The sequence below is a fragment of the Megalops cyprinoides genome, chromosome 1 (genome assembly GCF_013368585.1).
Source record: "Megalops cyprinoides isolate fMegCyp1 chromosome 1, fMegCyp1.pri, whole genome shotgun sequence".
Classification (NCBI taxonomy): Eukaryota; Metazoa; Chordata; class Actinopteri; order Elopiformes; family Megalopidae; genus Megalops; species Megalops cyprinoides.
The window spans coordinates 68,465,286-68,492,284 of record NC_050583.1 but is presented as its reverse complement, the minus strand read 5'-3'; the positions used below and the strand labels follow the sequence as shown (position 1 = coordinate 68,492,284).

General features: G+C 40.6%; 1 protein-coding gene across 1 annotated transcript in view; it reads right to left on the bottom strand.

The window, feature by feature from the left end:
- The window catches only part of LOC118790863 (spectrin beta chain, non-erythrocytic 1), a 95,450-nt gene extending 69,637 nt beyond the window's left edge, over window positions 1–25,813 (bottom strand). The window contains exon 1 of the mRNA XM_036547970.1: window positions 25,690–25,813. The gene's annotated coding sequence lies outside the window, so the exon portion shown is untranslated. The remainder of the gene's footprint in view (window positions 1–25,689) is intronic.
- Window positions 25,814–26,999: the final 1,186 nt, after the last annotated feature.

Below are 26,999 nucleotides of genomic sequence, written 5' to 3'. Positions count from 1 at the left end.
CCAATCTGACTGATCTTGAGGATCTGCCAGGAAGAATGATAGACACTGCCCAAATCCAGGTGCACAAAGCTTGTAGAAACTTACCCAAGAAGGCTCGAAGCTGTAATTTACTGTAAAAGTGAGGCTGATGCTGTGTTACTGGGGTGGCTAATGACATATCCTTTTTTGGTGGGGGTGGCTGGGGAGACGACGAACTGGACCAAAAACTGGAACAACCTGGCTTGGAATTGTTCTGTCCACTCTGGCTGCCAGACATTACATCCTCAAAGTCACAATTAAGAAATGTTAAAAAGAGAGACATACACTACAGCAGTGCCATAAGAGCATCCACGCCATCAGGACCGCATCATACTGGGCAGGGAAAATGTCTGTTTTTCATTCACTGTCACTGTTGCTCTTTTAAGTCCCACCAGAAAATTAGAATTAAGGGTATTTAATTACCCCTGTATGGTCTTGAGCTTGGACTATTCAATGATATTGTATATAGCCTCTCTTCCTTATTCAAGGACCCTCACATTGGCTGTCTGTTTTGAAAAAAAGGAAATTGATAAAGTAAAGATTTAATCAAATCAAATCCAAGGAGTCCGAGGCCAACCTGTTTATTGTCCATTATCAGATTCATGACTTGCACAAAGATAAAGTGATGAGAAATGAAATTCTGTTCTACGAAAATACAGTAAATACTGTAATATAGAATGAGGAGTCACAGAAATGGCTTAAACCCTTTCGCTGAATGTAAGAATCCTTTTGTAGGCCCAAGGGATCAGACTAAAGAGATGGACAAACCCTGTCATGAAAACCAATATGAACATCAGCTACTAAGGTGCAAGGAAAAGAAGTACTGCTCAAGTGCAAAAGCCACTCTCACCTCTCTTTCTGGTTTGTTATTCTAGAAAAATGGCAATCAATCACATGTGCACAGCAAGGCATTTTTATGTTTTATAGCTTTTCAATGGCAACAGTTTACTGGCACCTGGCAGAGCAAAGCAGCATCAAATCCGATGCTTTAGGGTTTAGGCACTGTCAGCTGCGCTCAGCACAGACAATGACACCGGGCGAGTCTGCCCAACAAGTCGGACAGAAGCCAGAACAGCTGCCCGTCCTAATAGAGTTTCCAGCCCTCCTCTCTGTTCCGGCTCCCGCAGCTATTCCAAACCTTCGCCAACACCCTGTTTGTCTGCAGTTGTTGCATTTGTCACTGTCTGCTCTGCTGTCATGTCCCTTCTCACCAGGGATCCTGACACAGCTGTGGGGCCCACCCAGTGCACACCCTCCCCCACCCACCCATCCATCCCACGCATGCCTGTCTGAGAGACCCTCTGACAGCACTGCTGTGCTGGTGACACACTCTCCATAGCTGAAAATGAAGCTGTGGAAGAGTCAAATTACATACAGAGATGACATGAGATTTTCTACACTGGCTTGTTAATAGTTTTATCAACAATTAACAAGGCAGAGAACCTCATTTGCTCATTCTGCATGCATGGTGCTGTGTGGTAATGATTCTTTGTTTATCCTCAGTCACTTCATTTCAGATAAAATTGTTTCTTTCTCTGTCAGTACAAAGTCCAGCCCCCTCTTCACACGCACACAAAATTATATACCAGATTGTTGGCAACTGCATTCTTTCTCAGCAGAAACAGCCCAGCAGGCTACTTGAGAATGGGTGCCTTCACAGACAGTAGACAATAACTAAAACCACCCTTCCCACTGTACTGTGCAACAGAGTGTGTTTTTAATGATGCAACTGTTTTAAAACTGACTGACAGCACACAGCTTAAATCCAATTTGTAAATCAATTAACAAATAGCACTACTCTGCTCATCAACCATACTTTTGAAACATTCAATATACTTGCATGCAGTGCATTATGTTTTCCTGTTTGTACTTAATTATGAGAGCATATTTAATGCGGAACATATTCAACATCTGCGATGAGTGATCGTTGCTGTGTCTCCTCCTCTCCTTCATGTATAAATTAAGCAGGGGCATCAAGAGCAGAAATGCAGGCTGGAAAAAATCACCATGGATACAGAATACACAGTAACCTTTGTGCTGAAGAGCAGAGGGGGACTGTATTCTGAAACCGTTTCCAGATGTACACAACATATGCCTGGCTAGTGGGACATGAAACAATGTGTGTCCTCTCGACAATTAAAATGGTCTGCATATTAAAAAAGTGCCAGTCCATCCCAAGTGCAATTCTGCACTTAACAGTTAATGAATGCTGTTTTTTTTACCAGCTCCATTTGCATTTGAGTTTCTCATGCTCATAGATTTGTCTTCATAAAAACATGGCAAAGGATTATATTTCACATCCACTCAACAGAGGTTCTTTGGTAACAACACTATACATTATTTAAAACCTCAGGGAGAAATTCTGTTGTATCAATACGACGCCTACTCCACCATTTTCAGGAAAAAGTTCTTCAAGCTCTTTTTTTTCAATTGAGTGATTGAAAATATGCACTTATCTGTAAATGCAGGTGAATCATAGTGCCTGTGGGAGGTTGTTTTTACACAGTTTTCCTCACTGTTTGTATGTGATAGGGCAGCAACCACAGTGCCCTCCCTTGGTGAAATTGTGGGCCATAGCTCTATCTGTGATACCCCCTGTGCTCCCTCCCCCTCCCCTCCCCTGCCAATTCCGTGCTACATCCCACACAGTTCACACATTGCATTCTTGTCTTAACAGCCCCCCACACATTCTGCCCAGTACCTCACACTGGAGAGCGGTGCTATGGATACCAACTGTTCAACACCATCCGCTTATGCTTCTTAAAGCTACAGCAGAGATATCACTCTACCATTGTCTGCTATGCATAGCATTTGGATTAGCACTAACAAACCGACAATACTTCCTTATTTTGCAGCAGTCCAGGAGAAAAGAGTATTTTTAAACAAGAGGCCAGCCTCCTCTGCATTTTTGACAGGCTGTTACACTTTGCAAGTGTGACTGTGCCACCACACAATGCTTCTGAAGCCTCAGCCACAATACATCACTTTTAGACAGGCATGACTCCTTACTTATAACACTTCATGCTGTCACTGCATGATATGATGCAACTGGGATAATTAGAATGAAGGATACTAAAATGGTTTCATTCAATTTTGTTCTATCTACCTAGTGACATCTATGCACCTAGTCTGTTACTGTAGGTACTGTATACTGTATGTTATTGTATGGAATCCAGAATGTATTATTATACAATGAAATTATACATGAAGGTGACATGAATTATGAATTATTGTCATATAATCAGCATATTTTGATATCAACAATTTTTTTAATATTTTGAATGTGACACTTAACATACACTTAACATACTTTTTCAAAAGAGTGAGAGTAATCTTGTGTGTGCTTTGTCTATAGAACAGGTGTCCCCCCACAGTTACTGCTATTTATTTTATGGAGAGGATGTTCCCAATTTAACAATGCCAGGATGGCTATTTTTGCCTCATCTGAATTACTGGTAACTCAAGTGTTTCTTTCAAAAGAGAAATTTAGTATTGTGAGGCCCTGATAAAACCACTATGGAGCTGCATTTTTAAAAGTTACCAAAAATCTGAAAGCTAAGATCTGAAGCCAAGTTTTCTACACTAATCATAAAAATGGAAAATGTATCAATGAAAACATTTCTACAACCTAAATCCCACAATATCACAGATGAAACTCTTCAGATTACTCTCAAGAACAGCATGTCATTTTAAAAGCCACCAATTTTAGTCCAAGATGACAATGACAAGTGAACAGCCAGTCCAACCACAACAGCAAAACAATACACATAAATAAAGCTGGAAACTTCTGCATTCCACGGACCACATCAACCGTTACACTTGAGCTGTACTCACTGCGTGTGAAATGCACAGAAACAAATTGACTTCATTCCATTAGTCCATGTAAAAGCACACTTAACAGTGAGCAACTCTCGCCTTAATGGGACAAAAGGTACAGGCACACTGTGAGACACACAAAGTGACTGAGATAACATCTTCCAATAGGTTCTTCTAACTTGATGGCTACAGACAACCAACCTTTTTACAGATAATTACCAGAAAAAAGAGGCAACCTAAAACCCATGCAACGGTTTCTTACAGGGGTGCTTCTTCACACAGGCATGAAATATGCAGAAATAATCACACATTGACTCTCTCAAAATACATGTGCTTGTCTCTATTACTGCACAGCTGAAATGAATAGTTAACTGTCATCATCTGACATCAAAATACTACGATCCCAAAACACTGGGGACTGCTGTGTGACCTGAAAACATCTGGAGGAGTACTGCTGTACTCCTCCCCAGAACCCTTCCTCTTGTCTGGAGGGTGAATCTATGTGCAGATGGATGGAGGGAGCTGGACCCCACCAGGCACCCTGGAGTCAGTGCTGCAGCCCTGCCAGTGGGGTGGGGGGTGGGGAAAGCCATCCAGAGACAGGCTGGGATATCTGGTCCCATCCCAAGCCCAGGGGTTGGGAGAATCCTACAGCTGACATAGTTGACATCCCTCTATCTCCCCAAACACTTCCGGCTTGTGCAAAAGGCTACTACGCCCTGGTTGCAACAGAAATTCATATAAAGCGGTAGCCTTCAAATCCATTTCTGCAGGTGGAAAGCAAAATATCTTGTGAGCAGGGAAAAGCCTAACCATTTTCTGCATATTACTGGTCTGTATTAAACTGATTTGTTAAGTGAACTGTGAGGGTGGTCTGTAGTTTTACATAATCTATGTTTTCTGTTCATGTAATGGCCAGGAATTTTAACACATATGATAATACTGATAACTACATAACCAAATAGCTATGAATCACAAAATGTTTCTTATACTTTCAGGAATACACTAAGTTTGTGGACAATGTAATTTTTAAAAGCATTTTATACAGCGCAAACAGATGGCTGGTAATTGGCTATGCAAAACTAACAACACCATGTGAATAGTTACACTTTTCCTGCTGTAGCATCTCAAATTCCAGTTGTATGTAATATGCTAGGGTTGTAGGATACAAGAGCATTAAATTAAATCATGTGGGTAATCACTATCAGTTAATATGTTAAACTGTTGCTATGCATTGTGTACATTGCTGAATATGAACATTGCTGTTACAGCATACACACCATAGTTGAACAGTGAAATAAACAAGTTTGACCTTCATATTCAAAAACAACAATGGGATGGAGATTTCAAAGAATGGCAACACCCTCTAAACTAAACACAACAAATAGAGAAATATCATATAGCAAAGGGCGAGAGCAGTCATCCCACCCGGCCTCGAACCCGGGTCTACGGGGTACCAACCATGCGACAAAGAGCCAGTCTCATTGGCATGGCAGTCAGAGCGCATACTCAACCGTAGTGACGGCACTCCGTCACACATCATGATTAAGATCATATTTATATATTTTTTGTATTATGATTATAGGTATAAACTATTTTCTCAATATAAGAAAAGACCACAACGGTAAAAAAAGAAAAACAAATGGTTACAATTAGCTTTTCCAAACCAATCTTGTCACCATTCTCACAGAGGCATGCAAGACTAATTAATTTAGAGTTACTAATCAAAAGATTTGGAGCCATTTTTTTTTGGTCTGGAACACACAATGCCAGCTGTACAATGCTGGATTTGGAAGCAGTTGCAAGCTTGCTGGTTTTGACAAAGCCCGGTATTGGCAAGCCAGAGGACTGTTTGCAAAGGCAGTGGTCCAAAGCTTTTATTGTTATGTTTTATTTAGTTCTTTGCTGGACTTATGAAACATTCAGAGCGTATTGGAAATAGGCTACAGATGTGAGAAGTCTATAATCCTGCACATCATGAGAGCTGAAAATTCCAAGAACACATCGCAGGCTCCGAAAGTCCCAGAGATCTGCTTTATGATTAGTCAATGTTCAATGTTTACACTACAGTCATGTGATTCTTACTCTGCAACCCCTGTAGCAAAAACTAAATGATCTAATGGGCACGTGTTTTACGCTGCAACTGCGGAGACTACGAGCTGAAAAGGGCAAGGGAATTGATAATTACAGTGTAGATCCACAGTGAGTGTTCCCATTCACCTGAAACAAGCCTGTCCCTATGGGGGTTAGAGTTCTGAAGACTGTTTCCCCTCACAGTGACTTCATGAGACAAATCAGAGGTGCAGTTCGTGACCCCAATCCACTCTCTGTCAGTATCCCATGCATCATGTGTCACACACTCCTGAGAATTTCACTGCCACTGTAGTGTTACCACCATCTGTTGAGGAATAGGGGGAGACACTGACCCAATCTTCATTAAGCCTTGGCAGTACATCCCCCCCAGCTGCATATGACTTCACTTCCTGGAACACCCCTCTGGAAAGTGTTATGCAATTCTCCACCCAGTCCCAGGCTCCATAATAAAGAATGAAGTGACTGAAATGCTCCCTGCCCTTATCTGACTGAGGATATCAATGTAAAATTGGCCAGGGAACACCACAACAGATCATTAAAATGAAACAAATCTCTGTATTTACACCCTTTCATAGTTTTACAGTGTATGCTTATGTATTTCCTCCCCTAAATTTATGGTTTTAACATTTAACGTTTTAAAGACAATTGCATGGATTAAATCATTTAAAGACAACAGCACACTTCTTCCGCAGTGATTGTGATCATCCCATTATGTTGATTCTGAACACCTAAAGCTTTCTAGCTCCAAGCAACACTGAAAATCAGTTCACTGAATACGAGACAACAGACATGCTTTCTTTGGAGTTATCTGACAATACAGACATCATACTACTGTTATTAAATAACCTCTCTGTTTTCCATGATTCCAATACGCAGTTGCGTCAGTGGAGAAAGGAGCCATGCGCAGACAGTGAGGTGCCATGCTGGAGAGACCAGAGCAACACATCAGTACCATGTTTTTCAGAATAAACTAAATTATATCTGGGACCATTAGAGGCCCCCTTCTGTATTCCAAGGTGGTCAGTGCAATATGTGGAGTTTTTCTGCCAGACTGGTTAACCAGCTGTCCTATCAAGAATGCTATCTCTATTTCATATTTTTTATGAATATTCTCAGAGCAGCAGAGAGGTCTGCAATCTGAGATCGAATGGTGTTAGAGATAGCTACACACACTAGCTACAAACACAAAATTTCAAAGTGACTCCACCATAATCATGAGAGCAGCACTTGTCTGTAATATACAGTATTTGTCAATTCAAGGGCCACATGCCTCATTCATTAACATATAATTAAGTTTCTGCACCTAACAGATCGCCAGCTGGGTTGGATGTTTTTTTTTTCCTCGACAGCTTCCTGACAGCATGTATACAATCATATAAATGGAAATGATCATCAGATGCAGTCTGTGACAAAGACTCACGATCTGCATTGGAGATATATACCTTTGGACATATGATTAGATTTTATAATAGATTATAATTATACAGTATATGTTTAGTAAGTACATGTTAAAGTAAGAAATCTATTTAATGTAGAAAGGGACAGCAGCAGACAAAGGAGTCCAGAGTGAGTGCAGCTGCGTCAGGGAGCGCGTCTGCGTCAGGACAAATATAGGTAAGAGAGGCAATAGGGAGCCCTACAACTGTTAACATAGTATATTTGCAAATATGGTTTAATCCCCCCCCCCCAAAAAAAAAAAAAAAAAAATTAAAATTGGTCCAAGTGTCCCGGTTTTTCACAAATCAAAGGTGGCAAACCTAACCACAAGGTCAAAAACAACTTTAATCAACTTCAATAACTATCACTATCTGAGGATCAGCTGCTTTACTGATGTGGAACAACAGCAGTTGATCTTAACAGGGAGGAGGAACCTTTTTTTGATAACAAAGGAAGGGTCCATTTTCTTTAGCTGAGCTATGCAGAACAGCAGCTGAGGCCTCTGTCCCCAGGCAAGGAGACTGAGGCTCATTGATTAAGACATTACATGATGTCAGGTCGGCTTTGAACAGAAGTGAAAATATTCAACCCTGGTTCAGAGTTGGCGCATCAACGTGCCTGAAGGTGACATGGAGTGGCCCTTATGTAACAGTCCTCCTTTCCACCTGCCCACTGCGGCTCTGCTGTTTCTGTAGCTGCTGAGAAACACTCGGCTTCTAGCACTTCTAGGTTTGCTTTGAGGCCTCCAAATCTGGCGCCTCCGTGTACACTGCATACCCCCCTAACCTCTTTGACATTGCAAACCCAGCAACATATAAAAAACAGAAATGGGCAGTGTCACTAGACAGGTTGAATTTAACCAAATAAACATCTTTGAATTAAGTGATTAACATTATTATTGCAAAAATACTGAAGATACCAAAATACACTGTCACACAAAAACCACACAACCACAGCAAATCACTGTTACAGGTCTTCATTGATTCAAAAAGGAGAAGAAATTACACGATGTGAAACTATCAGTACTGAGTATGAGACATGGACAGCTGCTATGATTGGACACTGCAATGTCCATTTCCATTTTTACATAGGGATTCCTCATTTCCTCTTCTCTCCAAGATTCTGCTTTACAAACAATCCCAGTTCAACTTGTTCTGGAGGATGGCAGAAAAGAGAATATCCAGCTGGCTAGCCACAAGATTTGTTGTCTTCTTTAGCACAACAGTTTAATAACCCATCCTCCAAATGTCTGCACTAACTGGGCAGTCCTAAGCAGTAAGTATTTATACAACTGTAAAGTGACTAAATCCTGAACAGGCAGCTCTGCTAAGGTTAGGCAGAAAAAGATGTCTATATACTTTGTGTGTGTGTGTGTGTGTGCGTGTGTATACATATACACATATACATATTTTGTATATTTGAGATGAATATCATTAACATAAATTCAAAATCTGATCTACCTCCTAAGATTTGGATACAAGGAATACAGTGCAGAAAGAGCAAGAATTGAACACTTCCCTGCAAATTCAGCCTGCAATTTCAAACACAAGTTGAAAAGCATTCAGCTTTGCACTGAGGTCTGGTTGCCATTATCCTCCCACTCCTCTCTCGGCGCATAAGCGCTCATTCCCACATGCTTCCCACGCTTATGCAACTCAGGCGCACACCCCTTCAGCCAAATCTCTTCCCAGCTACTCTTCCTCTACACAACCAAGTGCACCTTATTCACACAGCCTAGTTTCTTCGCTTTGAGCTTGAGGCGAAACTCACTAAAGAGCCTTTATTTACCTTGTTAATCAGACACTAAACAGAACATAGCACCTTGTAATGAAACAGAATTACGTATAAGGTCTTTACGGGTTGAGGAGACATGGAGGGGGGCAATTTAGAGAATGAGGTTTCTCCAGTGAGAAGTAATGATGTGGGTTGGACAAACCAGTCCTGCTCCCAGCTCTTTGACTCAATGAGATGCTCTTCCAGACCATCTCTCCCAGCAATGAGGGCTAAATCACAAGCTGTAAATGCACACAAACTGTAAGAAGCACATGACCTGTGGAGGTGGAAAAGAGGAACCAGATTGAGAGGTATGCAAACAGCAGAGAGTGCAACATCCAGGGAGGAGTCATTGCCACCATAGACTGATGGAACTAGAAATGCCAATCTATGGCAACAGAAATGAACCCTTTCGTACATAGGTTTTTTATACTATGTAGTGCGTGTTACATTACATGGTTCATTATGTTTTCATTAGCGTTATTAAACTTCTCATAGTTTTTCACCGCCGCATTTGCTATACTTTGTTACATTAAATCACTGTTTCCTCAAAGCTAACGTTAGCTAGAATTTTTCCAATCTAGTGGTCTAATCACATCGGTGTGACCGTACACACAAAAGGGTTAAACCGAAGCCCAAAGGGGAGGGGAAAAAATGGATTCCAAATAAAGGAGACAATGTGAAGAGGATATTGTATTGAACTCAGGACCTTAATAACTGAAGTTAACTGTTCCAATAATGAAATGGGCAACCTTTGTTCAATTTTTGATTTTCAACTTAAAAGCCTTCTGATATCCAGGACAAGGGAAAATTCCGTAAAAATAAAGAAATAAATGAATGAAATGAATATATGGATCTATATACTGACATGTGTGCAGTCTATCCAGTCTATCCAAAAAATGTGTGTTTCCTGCTTACTGTCATTAAAGAAACTACTTCAGAGATGCAGAGATGCAGATTACTGAAAAAGATTTAGTCACGGATTTTCATTAAAATAAGATTCTGTTTTTTTTTTAATTTTCGTTTAAATTTCGTTTAAATTTCATTTCGTAATTGAGGTGATTTCGTGATTGGATGGTGGGCTGCGTCAGGCTCAAACATTTGGAGCTGCAGTGCCTGTTTGTACCTGGCTGCAGCATGCTTCTCATTGTTCTACCAATCCTTTATCAGAGGAATGATTGAGCATCTGTTGCCAGAGATTGGGGAGGGAGAAGCGCTGGTTGCTGCCTACGCACTGGCACATTGCAGCACGTCTTTGCACCAGGCTATGCGTGGGCTACCAGAGAAGCGATGTCACTTGTTGAGTTGTGGGCAATCACACAGCCACGCTTCACAATGGGCTGAAGTGAGGAAGAAGGCTCTGCCCTCTCCTCTCTGTGAGCTCAGTGGAATCTCTGCCCCTGGATTCACAAAAGAAAAAACTCTTTGATAAATATGGCATTTATTTTAAGGAAGCTGGACATCATTTTCAAGATACTATTTCAATTATATTGTCCTGAATAACACTGTCTGCCTGCATGCAAACATGTGCAGTGAATATTAAATGTATACATGAATCAATGAAGCAATACATGTTATGTTAGACATAATAGTATTTCATAAAATTTACATTGTTTGTAGCATTAAACTACAGAACTTTTGAGCATCTCAAACAGAGTTTAAAGCGTTAAGCACTAAATAGATCCACCATCTTTTTTGGCTACAATGTTCATAATGAGAAAGGAGGCACCACAGACACCTCAGTGTCTCTCATGAAGGGGAGTCTAATTTCAGCTGCTTTTATGTGCCTTGAGGCAGAAAACTAGTACACAAAATAAAATAATCAAGAAACTGCTGCCTGAAAAAGAATGTGATCAAAACAGCTCCTTCTGGGTGTGGTTTCTGGAATATGGCCAGGGAATGCTGTAACGTGGACCAGTGTGACAGAGAAAAATCTGCACAGCAAGAAACCAGATGCAAGAGAAAAGCCATACAAAAATACAAGTCAATTGAGTAAAGTTACTATGTATCAGACACAAACGCAACAAGCATCCTAACCAATGAAGAACTTGCCATCACTGCTTTCAGGGGCTTGTAGTAAATACATTAAATACATACAATCAATTGAGCAAAAAATAAAATCCAAATTAGTTGATTCATTGGTTGATTCATCTTATTTTTATGGGATAGTTACACTGGTGTTTTTAGACATTCCAAGACAATCTGCCTTTGTTTACAATGTTTTACAGTTTCCGGTTGTGACTTGCTAATATAACTTCTCAGTATGTAACACTGGTAAGGATTAATTAATATGCTAAAGTATTGTTGTAGGTTTTGAGAGCTCCCCATTAGATTTTTGTGTTTCTATTCTATACTAGTTTTCTCATCATTTTCTCTCAGCTCTTTGCAGTATTTGTTGAATGCTACCAGTCAGATAGCTAAATGTTATTAATTTGCAATGGCAGTAAAAAACCCATCAACCCAATATTCATTTTTTTTCTACCTCACTGCAGTTCAGAAAGAAAGGTTTCAAAGATGCATGTCTTAATCTGCTGAAGTAGATAATGTAAAGATACCTGGGGCTTACTCAGGCAGGATGGCTGCAGCTATGTCAGACCCATGTGCACAGTGCACTGCAATTTCAAACTTGTTCACAGAACTCAATCGATTTCCATCAAAGAATGAGATGTCAACAAAGACTAAACTGATTAATCAGTCCAATTGCTAGTACAGCCCCCAACGTCATACTTTATTTACAGTACATCTACATTTGCTCATTTGTAATAAAGCAATTTTGAGATTTCAGAGCATAAAAAATTGCAATACCACACACACCAAAAAGGAATGATATTAATCAAGAGTGAAACACAAACTCATACAGTTGTTAAAAGCATATTTGCTTGTGTTTCTTGATTACAGGTTGCGCAGAATGACAATGGGCTCAGTCTTGAACCAGGAAGAGATTCGGGGAACTGCAGCATGTTCAGTTTTGAAAATGCACTGGTTGCTGTTTTGAGCTCCCTGTGGACATCATGACCACAGGAAATGCTGATAGCTCGCTGTTAATGGGCAAAAAACAAAGAAATGGCAAGGTGTTGTTGACAGAGGCCTTTGTTCTATTCTGTTTTTCCTCTTCAGCAGCTGTGTCCTGTAATTTAATTACACCTAACAAGAAAACTTCAACAAAGTAACAGATGCCAAAGCTTTCTCAAAACAAACTCTATGGCCAGACCGTCCCTCCAAATGGTGGATAAAAACAAAGGTCAGTGGCTCACACACAGGGGCAAGTGGAATAACCTGTGAAAGAATTTATTGCGTAGGCATTCATGAAGTAGACTAAGTAATGCTTCTCCTCAGATATGTCTTGGAGTCTTCTCAACTGGTTCAACTGATATGTGGTTAAGCATTCCACAGAGAGATTTTTTTGTGTTGCAAGTGGCCTGGGAGCTGGCCAGAGAAAGAGAGGACAAATACACTCTAGTCCTGGAACAACAGGAAAGACAAGGGAAATCTCTTGGGATGGTCAGCAGGGGCCTATGCTGCAGTCCTGGGCACAAAAACTTAGGGACACATGGGAACTCTCTTGGGAAGTATCAGTGCAATGCAGCTCAGCATTAATCAGAGAAAAAAGAGAGGCCAAGCAGATCTGCTGGTAACAGTGAGAGGAAACAAAGCATTGTTTTCAGACAAGCGCTGAAACCACCACCAATCATTTACACTTCAGCAGGCCTCCTGATCAATGTGAAATGAGAGAATGACACTGAGAATCATGTCAGAGTACCTCATCACCTCAGCCATCCCTGCATGTTTCACATGGGAGTGAAAGTAGAGATTCTGCAGGGTGGGGACAGGACACTTCAGTGTTCTTGAGGTTGGACTTCAAATGGTACTTTCTGGAAACTGACAAGAAAGCCAGTCTTACCAAATTCCTACTAAAGTAGAACATTTTGAACAGCTTATTATGCTACACAATTTACACTATACAATTTTCCAATGCTTGTAAAAGGTAGCCAAGGTGTCTCCCAGCTGTGAGCTTCAGTGTAGCCACATATGGGAGAGAACTGAACAGAAGACTGGTACTTTATATATGACAGCTTTACCATGGAAACAAGCTGAGTGGCAGGTGAAAGGGGTAGAGAAAAACCTTCATATGACAATGAAGAGTATGCCTAAAGTAAAGACCATATTTTATCCACGTCCCAGGACCACAGACAGAAAAATATTAATAAAAGAAAGAAATATATAACTTGAGTATTTCATGTTGACACAACTCAGTATGATATATGATATACATAGTATTCCTCAGATTTTCAAATGACATATACTGGAAAAATGCTCCTTCTTCACAACAACCTTGACCAATTGGTCAAGCAACAACAGCAACAAGAGATCGTGGAACGACTGGGAAGGCAAGGGTTCACTGCAGATTAGCATGACCCGGGTGATAAATCTTGTGAAACCACATCACTTTTTCCACCTGCCAGGTCACCCCTTCCTTCTCTTTCAACACAAGGGAGGTTGACAGTAAGGATACAGATAAGAGGCTAAGGCCATGACCCTGGAAATGTCTCTCCCGTAGATGACCTTATCTTTTTCAGAACATCCTGCCTCACTGCCATGAAGCAGACAGGAATGCAACTGAATTTGTAAAGTTTGTCATTAAGATTGAAAGAGACCCGCATATAATTCTGGAAGTTGGCACAGCTATACCTGAAAGGGAGATTTTAAATGTCAGTTTGTTGTGTTATATTAAATGTTATGTCAAAATGTTATGCTAAAAGTTAAATGTACTGAGGTAGCATTTGTAATTTGGACCAACTGATTTTACATCTTTTCAGTTATCTTCTCAATGCTGTTTATTTCCTCATTCTGACTTTTTAAAAACTTTACTGGTATGTGATATAGTCAACATTATTTTCATTAAAAGGATAAAAACAAATTAAATGTCAATTTCCCTGCAGATGCATGTCATTTAAAAGACTACAATTTGCAACATTTGTCTAAAATTCACCATCGTAAGTAGGCTTCAGCAACAAGGTTTTTTCACTCAGATCTTAAGAGGGATTTTACAATGGTTGCTGTCCCAAAGCTGTCAGAGCATGCTATAGTCCCAAGGCTGTGATCTTCACCTTAGCAAGCTAAACAGACTCAAAACTGTATGGTGAATTCTAGTTCTGTTAATTGTATGACTCCCTTTCCTTCCTTTTGATCTGATCTCGTGAAGTCATACCAATACACCAATGAAACCTCCTTGAGAAAATCGCTTGACTTGTCTAAACCACTTTATTGCAATGTCATATTAACAAGCCCAGGCAAAGACTTGTTGATCACTATACCAATGACTGTGAAAACATTCTCTGACAAAAGAAAGTGCTACGAAAGGAAGTTCACAGAGACAAGGTCCACCTCCATGCCCTTTACAGGGACAGAGGTACCAAAACGGAGATGGCGGCAATCAACTTGCTAAATCACATGAACATTCACATGAAGAAAGCTAAAATGATTCCGTTCCTGCAGTGCATCAGCAACGACATATGTAACTGATTCCCTACTGCTTCACAGAAGTACACACTGGTGCAGTTGCTTCAAAGCAGTGGGAAATCACACAGGGAGGCCTGTTACTAGACTACAGCTGCAGAGAAACTCCACACTAAATTCCTGCAGGCAAAATGTGAGGAAGAACCCGCCAACACTTTCCACTTGACATTACGCTGTGACTGTGTAACACTGTAACAGTGATTCTGAAATATGGGACAGCTCAAAATTCCTCAGATACTTCACAGAACCATAATAAGTCCTGAAGCCTTAAAGGTTCCACGCATTTGGACTGCAAAATACTATCATGACCTTACCTCACTCTAAACATCTTTTGTGAGGATGGCTTCATTTCAAACTTCAACAGGGTGAGCCTGTGCCTTCATCACATTTTCTGACAACTGACAAGACTGTTCTGAGGAAATTAGTCACAAGCAAACCTTTTGTCTGCATTTACTCATAACCCCTGTATCCAGAATAACAAAAATCACAAGAATCATATTGACCTGATTTAGCACTGATGCATGGCCTTTATTTTGTATTACTTTTATGTAGGAGCTAAAATAATACTTCTGAAATATTCTCTGCACTCTGAAGATAAGATCACATCCATTAGAGGACCAGACACGTGCAACACCATCTGGACTGGGTATTCAGACCAGGGTGTAAGAATACATTGTGATGCTGCCAGACTAAGGGGAAAGGCATCGACTGATACCAAAAAATGACATGCTCAATGTGTGTTCCACATAGCTATGCGGCCAGTCTTCACAGCTGGACATTCTGGTCAATCTTGCTTTGATGGTGATGTTACTGACCACAATTCATACCCATACTTGTGCAAGAAAACTGCTTCATCATTACAGGGCCTCTTAACACACCGTGTTCCATCTATCAGTATGAGACACAACAGTGAAGTTCTCCTTACAAATAGAACAAGGGATTTCATGGCAGCCAGCTCCCTAATTACTTACCTGACCATTGTTTTATTCATTTAATAAGTGAAGCAGCGTGTTTGATTACCTAACAGAGACAACATGCACAAGAGGTGCCTCTGTCACATTCTCCACATTGGTAGTGCCTGCCAGGAATCTCAGGGGATGATAAAGGTGCTGTAGAGGAACATTATCTATCTGACTGCCAGAAAACTTTCAGGTTATGTACCACACTTTGGATCTGTACCTGCAGTTTTGTGATATAATATGTTAATATATAATATTTTTATGCATCTCAGTTCAGTGAACAGTGAATGAGAAAAGAGAAGGCTTGACTAGAACACAGCAGGACACCTAGGAGCACACCTGCCACATTTAGTGCCCCATCCTAACCAATGCAGAGTGAAGAGATTAGGTGCTGTGTCCAACACAACAATCTGCTACCAAGCATGGAGGCAGCAGTGACAAATAAGCAGCTCATAAATCGGACCATTTTAAATTGTACATAAGCCCTCCAGAGGCTGGATACACACTTACCACTTTAAAGCACCACTTAGCATATGGGGCCTGGATAGAGTTACATTTTGTTCCACTGCTGAAAGCCAAAGATAACATTTAGTTGTCAAGCGCTGACTGTCACTTATTCCCATCCCCGTTGATGAGGAATGTGATCTTCATAGCCTGGAACAGCAGTGTTTCAGCTCTGAAACGGCAATGCGTCTCTGCTTTGGACATTTCTAGCATTTTAGGTGATTGCACACACTGAGCTGCATCGCCTGATCATCTGTCTCCATAACGCTACAGGAAACAGTGCAGACGAGAAGCATATTCTGGCATTAATGATACTGGTGATCCACATACATATTTCTGGCACACCCAGCGATTACTGAAAGTTGGAAAGTGTCCTACAAATTCATCAAATTTCACTTTGGCTGGCTGTCTATTAGACTACACTGCTTTGCTTATATGGGTAATCAAATCAGGAATAAACACTGCCGGAATAATTACAACTGGAAAGGTTCACAATAAATTTGTATTAATCTTGGGCCTTGCATTGAATTTTTTCTTAGCTAATTTATAGATAGAATTTTGAGTACAGGTGGTCAATGAAAATCTCTGAAGAGGTGAGACAAAAAGGCTAATACACATCACAGCAACTGGTGTAGACTTAACAAGCCTGGTTGGTCATGAGGAAACTACAGAGGACTCAATGCTCTGTATGACACATCGTTGCCCAAATACCCTTATTTAGATCCCCCAACTCCCCACCAATGGTATATTGTTTATAAAAAGAGAACATTCACCTGAATCTGTTTCAGCTTGACTGTCAAGTTGCTCTGTAATTTTATTATTGTAATTGTAATTATTGGATTGTATTGTAATTATTTTATTATTAATACATTTTATTACCCTTTTCTATTACAACATATATGCACTCAAACTCTGAGTTCTTTTCTTTGGGCTACTAATGTTTCTAAAGCTATAAAATAATAATATCCAATCATCTCATAGTTGCTTTGTGAGAAGAAAATTGGAGGAATAGAAAATTTCTTTCAAGTTTAAAACTCTTCTTTTCAATACAAATCAAGGTCACAAGGTTGCAATAGTCTGTTACATTATCAAGGTGATGCTGTATATTTAGGTCATTTCTTAGCTTTATAGTGCTTTCCCTGTCTGAGTAGATATTTGGTTGTAAAAACCGTCATCAATATGCATATGTTTCTCAAAAATCAACAATGCCGAAAAAGTTGAATGTAGGCTAGCTAGTTAGAAATAAAACCAGATTAATGAGCTAAATGAGTATGCCTCATTACAGTGTGGGCCAATACACTACACAATTCCCTCTCCCTACATTTCTGGGGAGGCAGACCTGCTAGCAGTTTGGTTGAGTTGAAGACGCTGCAATTCAACCTCAAAGTTCCTAGTGCAAAGCAAACAACACAGTACTTTCCTACAAAGTTTATTAGATACAGAAAGATACACAGAAAAAATAATATGTACTTTTTGGACAGGTGGAAATAGCAGCCCTATTTTATTATCAGGTTTTCTGCAATGGTGGGCAGTAATACTATAAAAGCGGGCCCCGACTGAAAGGCAAAAAGTTTTACTTAAAGAGGAAAAAATATTTTACAGTCCACTGTGCATATAAGAGCACCTATTGTGCAATTACATGTGAGGGAGCTGTTTCTTAACATCAGATCATTTCCCTTTCTCTCCTGGCTGACAAGCAGCTCCACCCCATTCAAAAATGATGGTGCGATACTACAACTCTTAATGCACAGATTTCACATAGGTCTCCACCAGGGGAAGTGGTTTTCCTTTTCTCCTTTAAAAGAGGAGCAAACTCACAGCCAGACTTTAGTATATAACTCATATTGCACCTCGACAAGAAACAAGGCATAGTTGTCCAGCACAAGCTGTGAAAATGACTAGAGAGCCAAGCCAACACAACATGTTCCTGTATGTGCACACACAGTGTGAACAGCCCAGGGATATCAATGATGCACATCACCACAGTTAAGTAATACAATGGAAAAGAAAAAGGGAGGAACCGAACACTTCCAGATGTGTGAGGGCTGCTGAACCTCCCCTAGTCCCAGCGGGAAAACAAATCGCTGGTTTCCATCAGTTCTGTTTGGGCTCACTTTTTTAAAGGTACTCTTCTCATTAAGCCAAAAAAGCACACACACAAATTCCAGTTTTGACATACTCCCAGTTTTTTTTCTCACATTCAGTTAAGTCTAAGACAGACCTTATCGTTGTAAATCTCTGCCAGGCTTTTTTTTTACACCATGATCAAGACAAACAGAATGTAGAAGTAACTCTTCTTTTCTGTACGACAGCATTCTGACAACAGGAGTTACTGTATGTCAGAAATTATATCTGAAGTGCTTGAAACACTGGATAACTGCACTCCACCATACATTCCACAACTGCACAGAAAATTTCAAAATGCTACAAATGTGGAAAAGTCAAATTCCAGGTTTTTTATAGATTCCCTTTAGTGCAGCAGATGCCTGGTGAGTGATTCTTAAACGACCAGAATTCTTTCATGCCATGGCAATGTACCTTAATATAATACTGTGCTTTCCTTGTGCTAGCTACACTGTATAAAATACGAGACAAAACATACTTATACACATTCGTATCTTTGATCTCTTCAAATAAGACACATTTACTGAGTGCCCTCTGCCAAGAGCCTCAAGCACTAAGTGCCAAACCTTGCACTTTGTCCACTTGAGACAGACATAAATAATACTGCATATTAAAACAATAAGAAGATGACCTGTGTAGTATCATCACTGTATTAATGTTTTTTTTTTTTCACACAAGTGCTTTCTTGTATGAACATTCTATTTATCTAATCATACTCAAGGTTTCTGCTGAGTTGCTGAAGGTTTCCTGTCAGAGCTGTAGGCTTGCAAACTGCTCAACTGCCTTGCATTTTTGGGGACTTGCAAACTGCTTCATTGCCCTGAATTTTTTGGCATTCTCAGTTCTGAGCCAAGTAATATGACTCTCTGAAATGACACCAATGTCTGTCGGTCCTGTTGGAGAGGACCCACCCTGCTGCCCAAACAACACCCCTCCCCCGCCCAGCACAGTCAGCCATGCAGCCCTCACCTGTTATTCTGCTACGACAGCTGTCCCTTGGCACTCCCCACCCTGCTGTCCAGTCCCCATCTCTTAATGACACTTCCCTCCCTGAAAACAAAATAAGTTCCCCCCCCCCTCACCCTCCCTGCTGTTACACAGTCTGTTTGGTGAAATTATTTATCAGCCCTGCCCCAGGTACCCGCTCATAACATGACGGATGCAAGCTGTCAGCGGACTGGACTGCCCGTTTTGAGGCTATACAATTGGTCCCACTTCTGGCTCAAGGAGGACAGTGAAACTTTGCTTTACTTTTTAGAGCAACACCATTTTAGCTGTATTACTTAGTTATGTAGTTATTGGACACGGTTACTCTGCATAGTCGCAAAGGTACACTGGCAACTCCAAACTACACGGGGCAATTCAAATGCCACAGTTAATGAGCTACCCTTAATCGTGTGAGACGCGTGCACTGGGCAAGACAGGCTGTTGCTGAGACTGTTGCATTTGCTGTTGTGCTGATAATATGTTAACTCTGGCATTCTGTGAGGTAAACGCAGGCTTATAATGGCACCTCATGTTATAAGATGGATCATGAGGAATGGCAGAGCCGGGGTGAACAACACTCGGGGGCCTTGCGCGTTTTGTCGGCAGTAACATGTAAACAAGGAAGAAAAATGACATCAGCCCAACAGAAATGGGAGAGATAACAAGGACATTCTGAAACACGAGAACAACACACCATCACCTGAAATAAATCAAGTCTTTAACTTCATTTCAGACCATACTGGAGTTCTGTTCAATATCAAAGGCTATGTGAAATGGAGATACAGCATAACTCAGTGCATAATGGCTTCAATTTATTTTCTTTAAGGAAACAGACAGCACTTTCAGGAATGATGAATGGACAAAGAACTTTTGTTAATTTCTACAATTACGAGGCATAGCCTTTGCCAGTGAAAGGGTATTTTTGACTCTCTGTAAACTGTTTAAGCAAGACGTTGAATGGTTTGGTATTATCTATGGTGAATCTGAGCTATAAAAGAAACAGGTGCCTGTGCACCTTAGCTGATAAATCATTCTAATGAAAAAACGTGAACCAGTTCAAGCATACTATAAGAACAAAAAAAAAGGTGGGAAGACATGGTCCTACTACTGTCCTACATTCATTCGTTCTCTTGCAACTGATGACAGCAATGAACAGGCTTGACCTTTTTGGGTCACCATACCCCTTAATCTCTATGAGGCATTATGTTGGCCCTTTCAATGGTGACTTACCCATTTTGTTCTTCTGATGCATGTCATGCTCTGCATATGCCTAACATACCGTTCACATTTTCCACTTTTGAGGTGCTACACCGGACTGTCAAGTTGTTGCAGAAAAACAATGCAACAGGCCCAATGGAAGCAGTAGTAGTTTGCCTTTAACTCTCAGAACATCAACTTCAGTGTAAGAAACAGAGTCTGAAGCAACAGAGTGAAGCAAGGCTCGTTATCTTCTGTTAGACAGTGGCCTATGCTTTGCTGTGGGCTAATGCTTGACTACTGCACCACATTTTGTCACAACATTTCATTTAGTATACGCTGGCAGCCCTCCTACACCCCCCTGGCGGGACCCAAGCAGACTTTTCTTTTTTGGGAAACACAGTTTCCCACGTTGGAAGGTAACTCCATCCTGTCCAGGGCCACATAGGCAGTAGAGACACGACAGGGAGTTGACTGAGAGCAAAAGGGCTTATGCAAAGATCTATCTGTATTTATCAAGCGGTTAAATACCACCTCCACCATGGAATGCTTGAGTGAACACATTCCTTTAGAACATTAAAAACATATTTAACATACAGTATTTAAACTTGTCAGTTTTCTAAATAGAATGTAATGCAACGTCTGTCATCAAGACATAACTTAATCCCACATGTGTCTTGGTTCAGAATTATGCATGTCTAAATTTTACTATCACAATTCTGAATATACAAAAAAAATCACAGCATTTATTTAAGAAATGTCCAATTGTACATACTGTATAGCCAACAATAAAACAGGCCACATAAGAACTAGAGCAGCAAAAGAATATGACAAGACAGGTTTCTGCGTATTTTTTTCAGTACTTGTTATAGATTTCTTAACACATCTGAACCTACTCAACTACTCATATACACACAAAGAAGGCTCTCTCAACAGGAAATCAGTGGTCCTTCCCCTGAAACCACTCCTGAGAACAGGCCTGTCCCATACCCTGGATATTATGCTGAAATGCAGCCAATTGCTTAGAAGCGGCAAATTATGACATATCAGTATACATACTTTATTTAATCATTTTGTTGTCACGCATTCTTTTTATGTTCTTTCACATTCTGTCCCTGAGGCATAAAACATAGTCAACAATTCATTAAGTGAAAAGGACTGTGCCATCCAAACAAACAAGGCAAGGGCATGCCCCTTTTCTACCACAGAGCTGGAACAATGCTATTACAAGCTATACCTTAAGATGACTGACCTCATACAGCACAATTCCAAGTTATATTTACATGTATTTTCTAATGTCTGATATCTCATTAGCCAGCTAGTGCCAACTGGAAGACATCACTGTCAAAGTCATTGCATTTGTGATGGTGTATATCCCTAAGTGGGAATGGGGTAGCAACAGGAAAATGGCAGCACACTGAATTTGACTTTTTCAAACATGGAAAACACCATTTCTATTTGTAGGCATGGTGGGGCCCACTGTTAACATGGAGGATTACCATGTTAAGCCAAGGGATGGGGAAACTATGGTCATTCCATTATAGTTGATGACCATGTGACCTCTCCATTATCGTCACTCTCTGCACATTATAAAGCTGAGCTGACATGAATTAGAGCAGCATGTCAGACTGTGGAAAATCATCCAGACCCTGGCCTTAGCAACGCACGTCCCCTCTAAACTGGAGAAGAGGTACATGTCGCTAAATTAGATATTTAGCACAAAATACTTTAACTCAGAAATAATTAATGCACTATAATCACATAAATAGTATAGACTGATTTTAGCAAGTTAATTTGCACTGACCTCTCACTGGATGAAAGTGCAATGGTTGGTTAGCCAACAGTGTTGGGGGGGGTCAAACTGAACTCATTCACAGCTAGGACAAAAATTTCACAGAAGTAAACCATTCAAGTGACTATTCTTCCTATAATGGTAACTGTGCACTTCTGAGCAAACCACAATTATTTCCACCAAACAACAAGTAGGCCCTGTGCTGGTCTGGCTGGACTCTCCAGAGGGACAATCAGGAAATGCCACATTGCGCTAATTACTGCGGTGAGACACACCATGCTCCAGTTGACAAGAGGCACAGAGAGGCTCTTTCAGTATCTTTTATTGGATCGGCCTGGTGGAAAACAAACGACAAAGCCTCACAGAAAGCCATCATGACTGCCTAAAGCATGCAGAAGCCAGCAGATTCTCAGCCACTACAGGAAGGTTACCATTACTAAGAATCCAGAAGGGTCGGGGTGGCCCAGAGTCTCATACCTTTTAGAGTTACCTTTCCATTAAAAGTCGCTTTATCTCTGGAACGGCAAGTGAGTTCTCTTCAAATCCAAAGAGTGATTCCATTTAAGAACTGAAGCAGAATGGAAAACAAGCAGACCCTGGGGCCTTCCAGGCCTGTAAGTGTCCATCACTGCTCTAGAGAGGGTTCAAGAAGGATGAGTACTGAAGACAGCAAGACAGAGCAAGTACAGACAGGACCATGCACCTTTATCTGCAAAGAGCGGAACGTCAGAAGACCAACAATCAGCAATGATGCATAATGTCAGTTTGATACGCTCGTATAATAAAATTTGCTCCACTGGAGTAAACAACATAAACAAGGGCAGGTGCATGGGCTCGGCTGTATGGGTCTGCTGTGAAAATGCATGGAAATCTTACAGCATCTCCAGGGTGACACAGCTCTGACCACAGCGAGAACTGCCATATGGTGCAATTCTGATTACCAGTGATTTGCAGGTTTTGCATGGTCATGGAGCTTATAGCTGGTTAAGGAACGCTTCCCCTCTCTGCTAGTTTAACAAATAAGGTTCTTGTAACATTTAACACTCACAGAATATACCCCCAGTGTACCCTGTCACCATAAGAGTAGAATCACTTTGGGAGTCTACAATTCAAGTTTTCAAAAAGCTTCCCCTAATTAAAAAGACCAAAAAACAGGTTAAGAAAAATCAAGGGTAATCTATACATATAGCAAACGTATACAAAATCGGGCAAGCACTTTAATCAACTTCAATGAACATAATTATTTCTTATTATCATTAACACATAGTAGAAAATTGCTAAAAAGAGGTACAGCATCTAAATGATGGTCTAGTTTGGGGCACTTATTCTGTGAAATTTGCCTGAGAGAGCACCAATACTTAACAAAAACATTTATATTACACTACTGTCATTTAGCAGATGCTCTTGAGTGACCTACATAGGCTACAATTTTACCAGTTACCCATTTATACAGGTAGATACTTACTGGGGCAAAGGGTTAGGTACCTTGCTCAAGGGTACAGCAGCAGTGCCCCAGTGGGTAATCAAACCTGCAACCTTTCAGTTATGCACCCTGCGTCTTACCAAAAACATATCTAGTTAAGACATGAGAGGGCCTACCATACAGGATTACATACAGAACACACTACATTCCCCTACTAAAATGTATGTTTGCTTAGTGATATCCAATTCACAGCTTGCCATGTCCTACATACTTACACTTTCAAACATCCGAGACTGCATACAATCTTGATGGTTTATGTTTTTTAAAAAATGTGCTGTAGATGGTTAGGAGTCCTGAGGTTCCAGCCTATGCCAACTGTAGTACTTCAGTCTAAATGTCAGTTTTTCTGGAACAACCACATGAATTAATTAAGTCTGTGAATACTGCGTTTTGCTGAGGAACAGTGGTCTAACATTCTGAAATGGAATCCTCTTATTCAGACTACAACAGCACATCTTCCATATGGCCCAACATTTATATTTGCAGTGTATCTCCATGGCATTTTCACAACGGCATCTTTACAGCGCGACTGAAGTGCAACTGGACTAATTCAAAGCACCAGGAACACTGTTCCCTACTGTAAAACACTAGGCCTACAGCAGGCCTAAACCAGACTGTTCATAAAGATGTGCGTGGTAATACTACATCAGTGTCGACTGGGTTGTTTTACAGCATCCCATGCTTCTTCTTAACACTAACATGGTTAGTGTATAACCCCCCCCCCCCCGGGTGGCGTGTGTTTTCAGATTAATTTTCTAGAGCCGCAGGCTGGACTGGCTCTGACCGCATTAATGCTGCAGCGCAGTAATGTTTTAGGTAGAAAGCCCCTGCATCGCAGCAAAGCGGCTAAACCTACGAAAGTTACGTATGCTATGTCACTGTTCCAACTGCACACGACAGGACCACTGCATAGCATTTCAGAATAATCAGACGTAAGCATTTTACTGTAACAATCTCCAAAAGAACACAAATCCAGAATCTGGGTGGGGTATCTAACCAACCTGTGGACACTTAGCTTAAAGTATCTTAATTGTCGTCACTCGTCAAGTTGCCCGCTCGATGTAATCACTAGCAATTTTACGGCGTTACTGCCGTAAGAATGGGAATTCACTTAGTCCCAATAATTACAATTTTAGGGGTATCCCGAGCTACACTCAAAAGACAACACTGCAGAGCTGTGAAGCTAACATGACGGTAGCAAACGTATACCTGCGCCTGTCTGATAACCCTAAACAGTGAAGGTTGCGGGCAACAGCAGTTGTTGTGAAATGTCATTGTATGTAAGACAACTCTTACACCAGTGAATGCCATTTGTGTTGGGCACTGAAATAGCTGTGCATCAGCATTTATTAATGCACTTTATAAAACACAAGACGACATCTGCAATATTACCATCGCTTGCCCTTAACACGCTGCTTCCGAGCACAGCAACGAGATCCGCACGACCACGCCTGTTTGCATCCTCTAAGCTACTGTACCGTTATCCCTAACGTGTTATGAAAACGTCCATGTTGCTGTGGGTGTCCTGTGTAGTTGGCGCACAGCATAAAATAGAGCCTTCGCAATATATTTTTTTTAAATCTCCAGATACTCAAAACGTACAAATATAACCAGCAGACACCTTGATTTGGAATGAAACACTGACTATATTCTGTTTTATACAGGAAGGAGAAGAACGGCGAATATATCTTAATGATGTGTTAACCCCCGTGCCACATATTCAATCATTTCATGTCGGTAATAAGTTTCTTATTTCCATAATATTTATTTGATAAATGCAAAATAGAGGTTACTTTCATTCCTCGCTTATATATTAGATATGCATCCCCATCAGCCGAGATACACCAAGCCATTTTATCGCAACAGCAGCGTTTACAGTTGTTTTGAGCCATTTACTGGCTCAGTATTACACTCGACCGTAAACCATCCCCACCTCCATTATTGTTCATGCACCTTTTCCATATGTTGAAATTACTATTTTTACTTACCAGTCAAAGACTATGTAACGAACTTCACCGCCAAGGAGCCTACAATCGGCAAAGCGGAGACTGGATGGGAAATGCAGGGAGTGACTGGAAGAATCCGCACTGTCTCCTTTGCTCCACCAGCGCCGCCAACTGCAGCACTGATTCAGAGAGGGGCGGAGAGAAGACACTTCAGCATTTTGCTCGCTCTAGCTCAAGGCCGCGACATACGAAATTACTGCAAGGAGCATAATTACTTTGACACGGAAACGATAATGAACTGACATTTCTGATCCCCGATTAAGAGGAGGTGGAGGTGCGTTTTTACAGAGGAGTAGTAGAAAGAATAAGTAATTGCTACATTTTTAACAATTTAAATCTCCTCCCACTTCCGTCCAACATTATTGCAGGAGTTGAGCGAGTTCGTCGTGGATGTTGGGCACCATAAGGACTCCGAGCGTTTGCGCAGGGTTAAACGAACAGTAGACCCGTCACTTCACATCTTTGTGACATTGTGAACGCATGATTCAAAACTCTGTAGCATTACATTACGGATAAAGATGCGCCTCAGTGTTAAGCACATTTGTACTATATAGATGGGAAAAGCGTAATGACATTTACTTACATCGCCTCGAAACTTCACCTCGAATACTTTTTTCATACCTACATTGTGATATTGGGTTCTAGGTTATCAGTGAAAAGATTCAAAAATTAAATGTACTTTGCAAAGATTATGTAGAATCATTTATCCTGAATGTATGAAAACAAATGCAATGATCCCCGTAGATATGGTAGTTTCTCAGAGGATTCGAAAGTCCTAAGTTGTGCTAGTAAACAAACATTTTTAATGCACATATCAAGAAAACACACATAGAGGACCATGAAGCTACATTTCTTCCAGATAAGTTTTTATATGCTAATAGTGATGAATGCATACGATAGCCCCAACCAGATGCTTAGCCTGAAGCCCGTTCATTCACAATACATGTGTGATACTCAGTGCACTCAGTTTACATTTTCAGGATACACAGGAAATTATACAAAAGATACATATTTACATCTACAGATTATTTTAGCTATAGGAAAATGTCTTAAATCCACCACTGCAGCAAGTTTGGTATGTAAAAGCAATGGTGAATAATAGTAAAGAATAGTATGTTTACATTTGTGAAAGTTTAATTTCACAGAAGGTTATCTCAGGTCACTATAGGTTTTTGACTACTAGAGGCCCATTTAAAATATGTCATGCCATCCCCACATTTCTCATATGATGGCCAAATATTGATTAAGGATTCTTAGCAAACCAAGATAATTGCAACCCACTATAGGTAACA